Here is a 14,780-nt window from a genome sequence, read left to right on the forward strand (position 1 = left end):
TATACAAATGTATATATAGAGATAGATATGACTATCCAAATGGATATCCATATATATCTCCACATATATTTGTGTAAATATATCTATATCTATCTCTCCATATATCTCTATCTATCCATCTATCCATCCACCCATCATCTATCTATCCAACCATCATCTATCCATCCAACTATCATCTATCTATCCATCCATCCATCCATTATCTACCTATCTATCCATCCATCCATCATCTATCTATATATCCATCCATCATCTATCTATCCATCCATCATCTATCTATCTATCCATCATCTATCTATCCATCCATCATCTATCTATCTATCCATCCATTATCTATCAATCTATCCATCATCTATCTATCTATCCATCCATCATCTATCTATCCATCCATCATCTATCCATCCATCATCTATCTATCTATCCATCCATCCATCATCTATCTATCTATCCGTCCATCCGTCTATCCATCCATCATCTGTCCATCCATCCATCCATCATCTATCTATCCATCCATCCATCCATCATCTATCCATCCATCATCTGTCTATCTATCTATCTTTCTATCCATCCATCCATCTATCTCTCTATCTCCCTCCTAGAAAGGATTTGCAGAGCCTCCATCTCCTTATCTCCTACTGCCTAATCAACCCACTCCAATTTGCCTTCCTATCCCATCACTCCAGGAAACAGCTTTCTTTGAAGTCTTCAGTGACCTCCAGGTTGCTAGTTTCAATGGATATTTACAGTCCTTATTTTTTCATTATATTAGTTTCATACAACATAATGATTTGATATTTGTGTATACTGAAAAATCATCACCACAAAAAGTCTAGTTAACACCAATCACCACACACAGTTACAAATTTTTTCCCCTGTGGTGAGAACTTTTAAGATTTACTTCTTTAGCAACTTTCAAATATATAATATGGTATTATTAACTATAGTCACCATGCTGTACATCACATCCCCAGGACTTATTTATATTATAACTGGAAGTTTGTGCCTTTTGACCCCCTTCACCCCTTTTGCCCACCCCCACCCCCTACCTCTGGCAACTACCAATCTGTTCTCTGTATGTATGGTTTCAGGTTTTTAGGTTTTGTTTGGTTTTTTGGGTTTTTCTTAGATTCCACATATAACTGAGATCGTATGGTATTTGTTTTGTCTGTCTCACTTACTTCACTTAGCATAATGCCCCCAAGGTCCATCCAGGTTGTCACAAATGGCAAGATTTTCTTCTTTTTTTTACAGCTAAATAATATTCTGTTGAATATATATACCACAGCGTCTTTAACCATTCATCCGTCAGTGAATACTTAGGTTGCTTTCATGTCTTGGCTATTATAAATAATGCTACAATGAACGTAGGGGGTACATATATCTTTTAAAGTTAGTGTTTTCATCTCCTTTGAATAAATACCCAGTAATGGAATTGTTAGATCATCTATGGTAGCTTTATTTCTAATTTTTTGAGGAAGCTCCATACGGTTTTCCATCGTGGCTTTTCACCAATTTGCGTTCCCAACAACAGTGCACGAGGGTTCCCTTTTCTCCACATCCTTGCCAACACTTGTTATTTCTTGTCTTTTTGAGGATAGCCGTTCTAATAGTTGCGAGATGATATCTAACTGTGATTTTGATTTGCATTTTACTGATGGTTATGATGTTGAGCATCTTTTCCTGTGCCTCTTGGCCATCTGTATGTCTTCTTTGGAAAAATGTCTATTAAGATACTCTACCCATTTTTAAATTTTTTGGTTTTTGGTTTTTTTTTTTGGATATCAACTCTCTATAAGATGATATACAATTTGCAAATATTTTTCTCCCACTCAGTAAGTTGCCTTCTCATTCTGTTGATGTTTTCCTTTGTTGTACAGAAGCTCTTTAATTTGATGTAGTCCCACTTGTTTATTTTTGCTTTTGTTGCCTTTTCTTTTATTTTCAAATCCAAAAAATCATTACCAAAACCAACGTCTAGGAGCTTACTGCTTATGTTTTCTTCCAGAAGTTTCATAATTTCAGGTCTTACACTCAAGTCCTTAATCCATTTTGAGTTAATTTTTGTGTATGGTGTAAGATAACGGTCCAGTTTGATTCTCTTGCATGTCACTGTCCGGTTTTCCCAACACCATTTGTTGAAGAGACTCTCCTTTCCCCATTGTATATTCTTGGCTCCTTGTCAAAAATAAATTGACCATATATGCATGGATTTATTTCCGGGCTCTCTATTCTATTCCACTGATCTATGTGTCTGTTTTTATGCCAATACCATACTGTTTTGATTACTATAGGCTTGTAGTATAGTTTCAATGAATACAAACAACATCCACCCAGGTTTACAAGTCAGAAATTAGGTGTCATCCTCGATCAGTCATTACCCTCCCTCCATATCTAGTCTATCACCAAGTTCTAAGTATCCTCTTCATGTCCATCATCACAACCCAAGTACACTAACAGCACCTCTTCCCTGGACTACTGCTGATCTTCCAAACCACTTGTTCCCCTCCAGTCTGTTCTCCACACTGCAGCCAGAGTGATCTTTATGAACCGGAATCTGATAATGTCATACTTCCTGCTTAAAATCTTTGGTAGCTTTCCTCGCTCCCACTGCAAAACGCATAATCCTTAACATGACCCATAAAGCTTGCCAGGTCTTTCCCTCCTGACTTCTCTGTGCTTCACGCCCCACGATTCTCATTCTGTATGCTCCAGCTACACCACCTTCTTTCATGTCTCTGAATCTGCTGTAAACCCATCCTTCCGCAGGGCCTTTGCACATGCTCTTCCTACAGCCCCGATCACTCCTCTCTCTTCATCTAGACAACCCCTACCTTTATTTTTATTTTTTTAAGCGTTCATCTCAGTCATAACTTCCTCCAGGAGGACTTCTATGACCTCCTTGGCCCACAGGGAGTTGAATCTCCCTGTTATGTGTTCTCATAGCATTCGTAACAGTAGAAATTCGTTTAACCAACCTCCCCTTAACTGACTTTCCAGATTCACTAACACTTTCCAGCTCTCTATGATTGGTACCCGTGGTACTCTGAATGCTGGAAGCTGGTAGGCCACTCTTTAACGTGACTGAATATTTCTGTTTCTCTCTTGTTTAGAGTTTGCTTATCAAGGGTCATTTGTATTTGCTCCCAAATTGATTCACGCTAGTTGTGCACGCTATTGTAATTTACATAACTGAATTAAATATTATGTAAGCCAATGAAATGTGAGTACAAAAAGTATTCATCTGTATGAGAATTCAGTTGGATCATTTGGGAAGACTTGATAAAAGTAAGGCACCAAAACTTGCTTAGCAGTGAGTGAAACAATTGTAAAAGATTGGGGAGGGCATTATCAAATTACAGAAGAATTCTGCAGATTTCTTTTCAAGTCTGTCTTTAACTTCTCCCTCCCCTTTTAAGAAATGAAAACAGGAAATCATGGACGATGCATTAAGGGTGTGTTTTATACAAGAAAGAACACAGAAAAGGCATTGGCTCTGCATCAAAAGATTCATGCAGATGTGTGTGTGTGTGTGTGTGTGTATGTACACACATATATCTGTCATGTTAAAATACATATTCGTGGTATATATCTTTTCTTATAATTCCTTCCTCCAGATCAACCCTTCATACAGGTGGTAACACTGGAACATCCCCATCAGGACTCATCATAGAATTCACAGAGCCCAGTGTAAATGGAAATATGGGCTCCTCATTCAAAGTGTATTAGGTATTTCAAGATGGTGACAGCACAGCCTTCAACCAAGTGTGGCGCCCTGTGATTCAGCAAAGGTCACATCCCCATGAAACAGGCTCTGGTTCCCATCTCCTAGCACAGAATTTGGCATGTGATAAGTGATTCTTTCACTCAGTAGGTATTTATTGAGGGCCTTCAATGTGCCAGGCACTGCTCTAGACTCTGAAAATATAGTACCGAACAACAGAGAATCAGTGAGGTTTGAGCTACAAATTTGGCTCTGAGCTTCCTGGTAACCAAAGCAAAACATGAGATACCATCAATCACATCATTCTTATTATCAGAAAGGAGGAAGCAAACCAATGTCCCAGGGATAAAAAGAGATAGCAGTCTACCTCTTACTCCCTGACAGAACCAAATGAGATGGCAGCTGTGAAAATAACCTAAAGAAACAGAAGGTGCTATGATACACAGGGAGGTATTAGCATTAGAATTCTTTCTTTCTATTTATTTATTTATTTATTTTTGGCTGCGTTGGGTCTTTGTTGCTGCATGCGGGCTTTCTCTAGTTGTGGCGAGCGGGGGCTACTCTTTGTTGCAGTGCGCGGACTTCTCATTGCAGTGGCTTCTCTTGTTGTGGAGCATGGGCTCTAGGTGCACGGGCTTCAGCAACTGTGGCACGTGGGCTCAGTAGTTGTGGCTCACGGGCTCTACAGCGCAGGCTCAGTAGTTGTGACGCACGGGCTTAGCTGCTCTGCAGCATGTGGGATCTTCCTGGACCAGGGCTCGAACCCGTGTCCCCTGCATTGGCAGGCAGATTCTTAACCACTGCACCACCAGGGAAGTCCCTAGAATTCTTTCACACGATGAAAGGGAAAACTTTTCATTGTGACATCTCTGTCTTTCCTGGAAGGGTGCTCAGTAAATTCATCTTCGTAGGCAAAGAAACTTTCAAATCGGCTAACGTTTTAATGTTGGAATCCAACCATCACTTCAGCCTACAAAAATTTCAACCAGTCTGTACAAGTTTCACCGATCTCCCTTCCTGACCCTTACAAGAGGAAGAAGGCTGCCCAGTGCCAGGCGGGCAGACATTAAAGATGCCCTGGGTCTCAGTCCTCCCCTCCCCCTCCCCCTCCCCCACTCCAGGAGGATGGAGGCTGGAGATGCTGGAGTCTTTTCCTGCTGCTCGACCCTCATAACCCCAAGGCCCCAGTGGGCCCATCCTCAGTGACACGGACAGGACTTGTGGACAGACAGACATGGAGCCAAGACAATGTTGCTAAGGCCAGAGAAAAGGAACCTCTGCCATCCTCACCTTCCTGCCATTTCACTTCTCTCTTCCTCTCTTCCTGGCTTGCTACCCATTTCTTGGTGTTTCTGTGCTCTCTTCTCACCACCATCACCACCATCGTTGACTCAGAGGAAGTCCTATGTAGTCTACGTTTCACAGAGACAGACAGTTCGGCAGGACAGACATAGGCAGGCTGGCTTTGCCTTTCTTTGTGGCTGTTACCCTGTGTCTGTGTATCTCTCTCCCACACACAGACAAACCAAATAAAGACCTGTGTGTACTTCAGAGAGAGAGAGAGAGAGTTTGATGGGAAACCAATAAATAAAAAATACCAGCTATCTTGACTAGTAGACTTTTATCTAGATGGAAAAAAAACAAAACCAAAACCTCATTAGGTCAGAAACATCTTAGGACCCTAAATGGAGCTCAGAGAAGTTCATTTCGTGACTATTTGAAACATTAAACAACGAGCCCACAGATTCCCTCAGCCACCTGTTTTAGGCTTTTCGATACCAAACGTCAACCCATAGAGACCAGCTACAGCCAGAGAGAAAAAGATCTGAGCATCTCCACCAAAGATGTCACCAGACTATGAATCTACTGCCCTTTGAAGTCCCCCATAAAGTGTGAAAGAGACAGCATCCTCACCAGCCACTGGCGTCAACAACTGACACGGGTCCCTTCAATGGGTACCCGCTTAGGTATCAAAGAGACACCTTTAATGAGAGAAGAGCTTGCTGCGGGATTTCTATTTTAGGCCTCGTGCTAGTAAATATAATTCTGTTTACACAGTCTTGGGTCTGGGACCAGCTCGAGCTGCAAAATGACTGTTTGAAGTGCACCTTAAGTGTGGTCTTTGAAGCTCTGAGCTGTGGTACATGTGGTCGAGTCTCTTTCTTTTTCTCCACCGTGGCAGAATTGCCAACTGTTCTTCAGTGGCTTATATAACATCCATGTGAACAAGGCGAGGACCTGGGGGCTGGGGGCCCAGCCCACTGGAATTGTGGGTGGCTGTCCTTGGCATTGGAAGAGAGTAGCACCCCTGGCCTCCACCCACTAGGTGCTTGTAGATCTGCCCATAGTCGTGACAAACAAAGAAGTCTCCAGACATTGCCAAATGTCCCCGCGAGGAGCAAAACTGTCCCCAATTGAGGACCACTGCTCACAGTACTTCTTCACTACATCCCTCAAGCTTTATTAAGTAGGATTTTAAGTTTTGTTCTAAGACTCATAGATCTTGAAATCAAACTTATGGTTACCAAAGGGGAAATGTGGGGGAAATGATAAATTAGGAGATTGGGATTAATATATACACACGACTATATATAAAATAGATAACTAACAAGGACCTACTGTATAGCACAGGGAACTCTACTCAATATTCTGTAATAACCTATATGGAAAAAGAATCTGAAAAAGAATCGAGATATATAGATATAGATATATAGATATATCTGATTCACTTTGCTGTACACCGGAACGAACACAACATTGTAAGTCAACTATACTCCAATAAAAATTAAAATATATATATAAATAAAAAATAGATTTTGTTCTAAATATTTGTTCATTGATATTATGCTTTTTTCTTTAACCTATGAATCAATTCGAAAGGTTTTAAATTCTAAACATATCTTGCTTTTTTTTTAGTTACCTTTTTGTTGTTCATTTATAACCTAATTAGACTGGGTCAGGGAAGGTGGGCTCTACAATCCTTATTCTTTTGAATTTGTGGAGACTTGCTTTGTGGCTGAGTACCTTGCCGGTTTCTGTAACTACCTCTTCTGTGTTTGAAAAATGTGCATTCTTCAGCTGTTGGGTACAGGATTCTATACAGGTCTGTTAGATCAACTTGTTCATTGCGTTATTCAAATCTTAGACAGTCTTCCCAATTTTTATGCCTCCTGACATATCAATTACCAGAAAGGTGTATTTTAAAATCTCCTGCAATGATTTGTCAGTTCCTCCCTGAAATTCGGTCAAATTTTTGCTTTTGTACATTTTGAGGGTCTAAAATAGGTAAATACAAATTTGGATGTGTTATACCCTCCTGATGAATTGTTCCTTTTATCACTATATAATGACCTTCTTTTTGCCTTAAAGACACTTACCCTGCTGCAGCCTTCTAGATAGTTTTGTTTTGATTAGTATTTGCCTAGTATACCTCTTTTTATCATTTACTTTCAATTGTTTTGAATCCTTCTGTTTTAGGTATCAATATGTATTTTGAAAGCGGCATAAGTAAGTTTTCTTTCTGTTTTTTTCACATTGAACCTGACAATTGTCTTTCAACTCGTGAGTGTAATCCACTTAGATTTATTGTGTTTCTTAATATATTTAGATTTATTTCCACCATTTCTTGTGGGACTTTCTATTTACTCTGCTTTTTAATGCCTTTTCTTCCTCTTTTCCTGTCTTCTTTTGGATCGATCAAGGTTTCCATATTTCTCTCTTTCCCTCAATTAATTTAGAAATTACATGTTCTGTTTCTACTCTTTCAGGGGTTATCCTGAAACTTTTGTCAAGCCAGCTGGACCTAAATTCTAAAGTTAATATTACTACCCTCTTCCTAAATAATATAAGGAATTTAGAATATTTTAACCCATCTTACATATCGCTATCCAACATTTTAGATAGTTCCACTTCAGTTTTATACCCTAAGTGTTATTATTTTCATTATTGTTGGCTTTGAGCAAATTAATGCATTTTTTGGCTTTGCCTAGATGTTTATCAGCGTCTACAATAACCATCCCTTCTTGCCTCTGAATCTTTCCCTCTGACTTCAATTTCTTCTTTCCTAAAACACAGACTCTAGAAGTCTTTTCCATGAGTGTCCTTGAATAATACATTTTTTTGGTCATTGCTTTAGAATATCTTTATTTCCTCTTGTTTTTAAATGATAGTTGAAGATGGTAAAAATGAAGACTGACCATTTTTTTTCTCTCAGCACCTTAAAAATATCATTTCATTGACTTATGGCTCCACTGTTGCTTTTGAGAAGTCAGTTATAAGTCCAATTATGATTTCTTAGTGAGCAATCCATATTTCTCTCTTGTCGCTTTTAAGATCTATTTCTTTTCGGTTTTCAAAAGTTTTTCTATGATGTTATGGGTACAAGTTTCATTCGATCTTTCTTAGGACTCATTTCCTGCCTCTGAAGATTTGTTTCTCTCATAGGTTCTGGAAAATTCTCAGCCTTTTTCTCTTTGGTTGTTTTCTTTCCTCCTTCTCTTAATATTCTCTACCTGAAATTCTATTACTCATACGTTTCCCCTCTTTCTATCCTCCATGTCTCTTAATCTTGTTTTTATATTTTCTATTTATGTATCTATGCTGCATTGGGGGCAGTTTTCTGAAATCTGCCAGTTCTTAAACTCTTACTTCAGCTATGTGTAACCCATGTCATTTACTGCACTTTGTTTTTCTAGGTTCTATTTGTTTCTTCAAGTCTGTCTGGGTTTTTTTTTGGTAGTGTCTTAATGATTTTTTTCCCCTTTATATATCTTTAACGATTTAAAGAAAACACTAATTTCTAGTCTGTCTCCAAAAGCTCTATTTTCTGAATGAAGATTCTTGGTGGTCTACACCTATTGTTTGCTGTATCTGCTGATGTTTGCCCATGGAGGGTTGTGAGACTATAACTTCAGAGTTGAGAATTCACGACGGTGGGAATGAGAATTCTGAAGGGGCTGCACTGAGCGTGTGTCCTGCAAGGGCCATCTGTGTACAGTTCTCCATGGGATCCCAGCAGCACTGCCCAGAAGATGGCTTCTCATTATTGTTGATTTGAGGGTTCCTGGACCACTCAAGTAATGTCAGTGCAAACCCCTGCTCCACGTGAAGGTCAGCATGTAATTATGAGATTACAGGGGACACTTGTTTTCCTTCCACTCATAGCCCAGGCTCAACAGACAAGCTTATATGGCATCTCCCTTTGCAGGTGGCCAGAATGTTTCCTTATAAACCTCTTCCTTGCGTTACGTGAAAGCCTTCATTCCAACTCTCCACCTGGCACAGACCCAAGGCCTCATATTCAAACTTCTGTGGACCTGAAAACCCAATCTAAATTAGAAAATTTAAAATCCTAAAAGCCTAAAACCCCAATCCTCCGCATACCTGCCCCAGCATCCAGGGTCGCCCCACATCCGTTCACTCATTTTCAACTCCTGCTTGCTTTCTCCTGGGGGATCCTTCTTACTTTCTGTGAGCTCATCTTTGCATGTAGAAAAAACAATTTTTTTATATATATATTTTGTTCAGCATTTCTAGGAGTTTTGAGATAGGAGAGTTTTCAGGTCATCTAATGTGCCATATTGTAGAAAATAGGGATCCCCCCACCCAGACATAACAGTCAAAAGCACTAATTTGATGATTCCCCATTACCTAAACAGTAACTACCCAGCTCATCAGCATGACCTGGAGAAAACAATCTGGCTCATACGTGCTTTTCCTGTTCCGTTTCCCATCTCTCTCTTCTTTTTAAAAAATTCTTTTTTATTTTTACATAATTTTTAAAGTTTATTTTCCACTTACAGTTACTACAAAATATTGGCTATACTCCCGTGTTGTAGAATACATCCTTAAGCCTGTCTGACGCTCAATAGTTTGTATGTCTAAATCCCCCACCCCGATACTGCCTACCGCCCCTCCCCACTGGTAACCATTAGTTCGTTCTCTATATCTGTGAGTCTGTTTCTTTTATGTTATAGTCACTAGTTTGTTGTATTTTTTTAGATTCCACATATAAGCGATATCATATGGTGTTTATCTTTCTCTGTTTGGCTTACTTCACTTAGCATAATGCCTTCCAAGTCCATCCATGTTGCTGCAAATGGCAAGACTTCATTCTTTTTTATGTGTGAGTAGTCTACTTCTTCTTTATCCATTCATCTGTTGATGGACACTTAGGTCGTTTCCATGTTTTGCTTATTGTAAATAACACTGTTATGAACAATGGGTTTCATGTATCTTTTTGAATTAGTGTTTTGGTTTTTTTTTTTTTTTTTTTTTTCCGGCTATATACCCAGGTCCATCTCTTCTTAATGCCCTACATTCTAGCCACACAGACAGCACATGGTTCTACCAACTTCCACACACCTACAACTACCAGACTTAGGCTCTGCCGCATCCTTCTCTCATTTCACAAACTGCTTTTTTCTGGGCAGAGCAAACCCCAAATGTTGGGTCCAACACTCCAAAACATAATTAATCAAGCCCTCCCCGAAGCTCCCACTACATACATACCTTGTTCAGAATCCTTATCACATAGAACAAAGCATTTTTACATCTTTAGCTAGATTCAGATCTTTTATGGGGCTAAAGCAAGATTTAATCCATCACCCCCAACATGTAGCACAATACCTGGCACATGGTAGACACTCTTAAGATGCTATAGCAATTGTCTTGAATTATGAGGCTATTCAATTCTTGCCCAGAGATATACAGCTTGAAATTATGGTACCTTTGTGTGTCATAAGCAGCCTTATTTTTGAAAATTTCTACATAACTGCTAATTGTCACTGGTGCTAGGTTAGTCACAATACAGGGCAAATAGGCTCAGTCTAGCCTCTGCCCATAATTTTTATTAGATATTAGTCCTGACTCATGACGAAATTCCATTTCGATAGCTGAGTGAGGGGTCACTTATAATCTAGGACAGACAGTACAGCTGCAAGACATAAAGACAACAATACAAAAACATAACCAGCCTGTCTTACTCACTGTTGTAACCCCACAGCACAGTCACTGACACGGAGCAAGCGTTCAATGAACACACGAATAAACACGAACGAGTGGGCAAGAGATTATGTGATAAAAAAAGAGAAACTTTAGCCAAGTGGCAGACAGAGGAAGTTAGAAGGTATGTCTGACTCCACCACTGGACTTGTGGCTTGGATCGTATCTTATTCGCCATGGTATGTGTCTCGCATGTACAACACACTGAGTTGAGTGTGGACTAAGCAAACACTTCGTTTGCTTGGATGGATGAATGAATGAGAAACTTAATTATGTGCAAACTGAATGAATGAGAGACTCCCAGATCTAGAGTTACGGAGAGAGGGAAATCAAAAGGCCAGCGTGTTGGATAAGAAGGAAAAAATTAATTTTCATAAACCTTTTGGGTTTGGCCTCATCCATGCATGCTAGCCTTACTCGCTTGACCCTCCTGCCCACCCATCCATCTAGCCATCCATCCACTTACCATCCATTCACTCAAGAAACATTTTCCAAGCACCTACTGTGCGCCAAGCACCGTGCTTGGGGTTTACAGATTTCAGTTTTGTATTGAGAAAAACCTGCTGATTCTCTAGCCGTAAAATGGTCCCACCAGCATGCTGGGAGCTGATATGTCTCAGAATTTTCATTCATTCCTCCTTCATTCATTCCTCCAGCAAAAATCTTTGAGCACATCCTCTCTGCCAGACACTGTGAGGCACCAGGGATTCATTCATTCCTTACTTTATGTGTTTATTCATTCAATAAACAATGTGTAAGCATCTAATGAGTGCCAGCCATAGATGGGGGTCTCTGCTTTCGAAGAGCTTAATGTTAATAGTATTAAGACTCAGGCAAGAGACAAGTAAACAAATAAATAAACTAGTTGAGATAATGATAAGGCAAAATAATAATGAAATCAGGATGTGCTGGAGAGTGAGTATATGACATGCATATGATATAAAATCACTGTGGTCCCTGCCCTCAGAGGCAGAGACTTCTAAGAAAGCAGAGCGCTCACCAGATGCTCTGGGTGCCGCCTACCTGGATTCTTTGGACAGGCAACCCTGATGCGAGCCCACGGCCATGTGACCTGGCCTGGGGGCAGAGAAGCGGGGTCTTGGAGAGAATGGACCAGAAGGACGGGCCCCCTGTAGAGGCCTCTCTGCCTGCACTGCGTGTCACCAGGGGCAGAGCTGCTCGCCCCGTGGCCCTGGCTGACCTGAGAGCATGAATATCTGCCTTCAAGCCATTCAAATGAACCACCACGGCCTCCGTGGTCAGGAACTTTGACTCCCGGTGGACCTGCTTTTGAACTAGTGGTCTGGAGGTGAATGACTCCATATGTTGTTACTAATTCCCTACGGCCACCACTTCTTCCTGTCGACCACTAGCAGGAGGGCTGGGCGGGGACGGGCACAGAAGTTCAGCCGGGGGTCCTGGACGGATCAGTCCACCCAGCTCCGGCCCCTGCCATCTGGCCTCCTGCTGCCCCCCTCCCCCCGCCCCAGTGCTTTAGCCTGGCCTGACCGCACAGGTTTTGGAAGAGGCCAAGGTCACCGTGGGCCGACCTCCCCAGATGGACGCAGCCCGACACCGCGGCTGTGGTCCAGCCTGACCACGGATGCTCGGGGGCACTTACGCCAGATGAGGGCTGGGCCTCCACCGGTGAGGCTCTCATTAGACCCAGACAGAGACCACGGCTTGATCCCCTCCTCCCCCCCGCCGGTTCCTTCCGGACCCCAATCTCCTTACTTCCCAGCCCTGCTCCTTTTCCTGCCCCTCAAGACACCATCAGCCCTCCTCTGAGGCTGGTGTTCAAGGGAGAGGCCCTCCACCCAGGAACCCAGGCGAACGCTGGTGAGAACCGTCACTGGGCACCGTTCCAGGGGATCAGCAAGTGGTCCCCTCAGTTCATGGGGCCACGGAAGAGCCCGGCCCTGACGGACTGCAGGCTGGAGCGATTGGAGGCTGAGGGGGGTCGTGGTCTGGACCCCAGAAGCACCTATTCTTGTTCTAATGGGCATATTTGCTCTGTGCTTTGACTGCAGCCATACAGCTTGGCCTAAAACACGTCCTTTTTTCTAGGGGCTTATGATCCAGGGAAGTGGAGGTGCTTCGTCTTTTCTAAACATTACAGCCTTGACCATCACCCTTTGAATATACGTCTGCAAGCGCATGTATCACATTGTGCTGAGATATTCCCCTTGTACATCCATTTCCTCCACTGGACTGTGGACTCCTCAAAGACGGGGACCCTTTCTTATTTGTCCTTGGCCCTCTCGCTGGTGACTGGGGAAGGAAATGGTGAGGATGACAGCTGCGTCGCTAGCCCAGAGCGAATCCAACTTTCATTCCAGGTCTCTTTGGATTTATCTTAGAGTTTATTTCAACTGTGGTCATATCCAATGGTTCAGACACTAAAAATAACCCGGCATGAAGCAATTAAGATCAACATTTGCTGGAAAGATGCATTACGGTGTGGTGTCTTAGTTTAAAACAGATTAATAAAATGGTGAGACAAACACTGTGTGATATCACTTACATGTGGAATCTCAAAAATACAACAAACTAGTGAATTTAACAAAAAATAAGCAGACTCACAGATACAGAGAACAAACTATGGTTACCAGTGAGGAGAGGGAATGGGGGAGGGGCAATGGATTCAGAGCCACAAACTACTAGGTATAAAATAAGCTACAAGAATATGTTGTACAACACAGGGAATACAGCCGATATTTTATAATAACTATAAATGGAATATACCCTTTAAAACTGGTGAGTCACTATATTGTACACCTGTAACTTCCATAAAGTTGTACAGCAACTATACTTCAATTAAAAAATAAAAAATAGCCAATGAATTGAAGTATAACTGATTTTTGTGTACTAATCTTGTAGCCTTGCTAAATACTGTTTTAATATCTCTTTTTTTAAAGAAAACTATTCTATCAACAACTACACAATTGTTTTGTCTGTGAATAAAGATGATCTTTTTTTCAAAAAATAAAATCAAAATAAAAAAATAAAAGTAAATTGCAGTGAAAAAATAAAATAAAATAAAATGGTGAGCTTCAAAACTGTGTATGATTCTGTTCAGATAAAGTTAACTGTGAGTGAGATTTTCTTCTAAGATGCTCTTCTCCTAAGATGCTGCTAAGATGCTCTGCTTCTGATTCTCTTCTACTAAGGTTTCTCTTAGAAATGAGGTCTTCTCTAAATTGAGAGGGGGCATCAAGGATCCATTGATCCCTTTTCTATCTGGTCCCTGGATTTACAGTGAGAACCACAAGCTGGAGAAACAACACGTGACTTCAAGAAAGGGGGCCTCCTGGGGGCCTCTAACCAACCATTTCTCTTTACCTGCCAAGTGGAGATAACCAACCACTGAGTAGGCTGAGTGACGTGGGCTGATCCCACAGCCCTGCTGAGCCAGGGCAAGCCGTCTCCCCCGAGAGGCAGCTTGTGTCTGGGCTGGTGGCAAAGCTGTCTGCTTCTACACCCTCCTAGTGTGGGAGCCAGAATCTAGAAAGGGACCCTGACCGGAGAAGCTTGAGTGAGAACAGCTTCCTTCGACTGAAAGCTTCTGTAAGGGCAGAGATCGTCTCCATGCTTACGGACAGGCTATGGCCCTGGTGGCTGGTTGTCTGCTGAGCTGGAGAGGGGATGTTCCTCCCGTGAGTTCGGCTCTAGCTGCTGCTTCCCGCTGCCCTGAGGAAAGATCGTCCTCACCTTCTCCTTACCTGGCACAGTGACTCAGGGGGAGGCTTGGAACCAGACCCCAGGACACCGATTCCCAGGACACAGTCTCACTGGCAGAGGGACCTCGGAGTTTGCTGTGAAAGGCATGGACTCTGGCGTCAGGCAGACCTAGATTCACATCCCAGTTTTGCCGGTTACTGGCTGTGTGACTTTGGGCTAGCTATTTGATTCTCTCTGTGCTTTGGTTTACTCATCTGTAAAATGGGCATAATAACAGCTACCTCGTGAGATTGTTGTGAGAATTAGGGATATGATATTTCTAAAACACAGAATAAGATACCAGAAATACAGTAAATGCTAAATAAATGCTCACTAA

General features: G+C 41.7%; 1 long non-coding RNA gene across 1 annotated transcript in view; it reads right to left on the bottom strand.

Moving 5' to 3' along the window:
- The window catches only part of LOC137775701 (uncharacterized), a 102,851-nt gene that overhangs the window by 34,665 nt on the left and 53,406 nt on the right, over nt 1-14,780 (bottom strand). The window lies entirely within an intron of this gene.

Source organism: Eschrichtius robustus, chromosome 13, assembly GCF_028021215.1.
Source record: "Eschrichtius robustus isolate mEscRob2 chromosome 13, mEscRob2.pri, whole genome shotgun sequence".
Lineage (NCBI taxonomy): Eukaryota > Metazoa > Chordata > Mammalia > Artiodactyla > Eschrichtiidae > Eschrichtius > Eschrichtius robustus.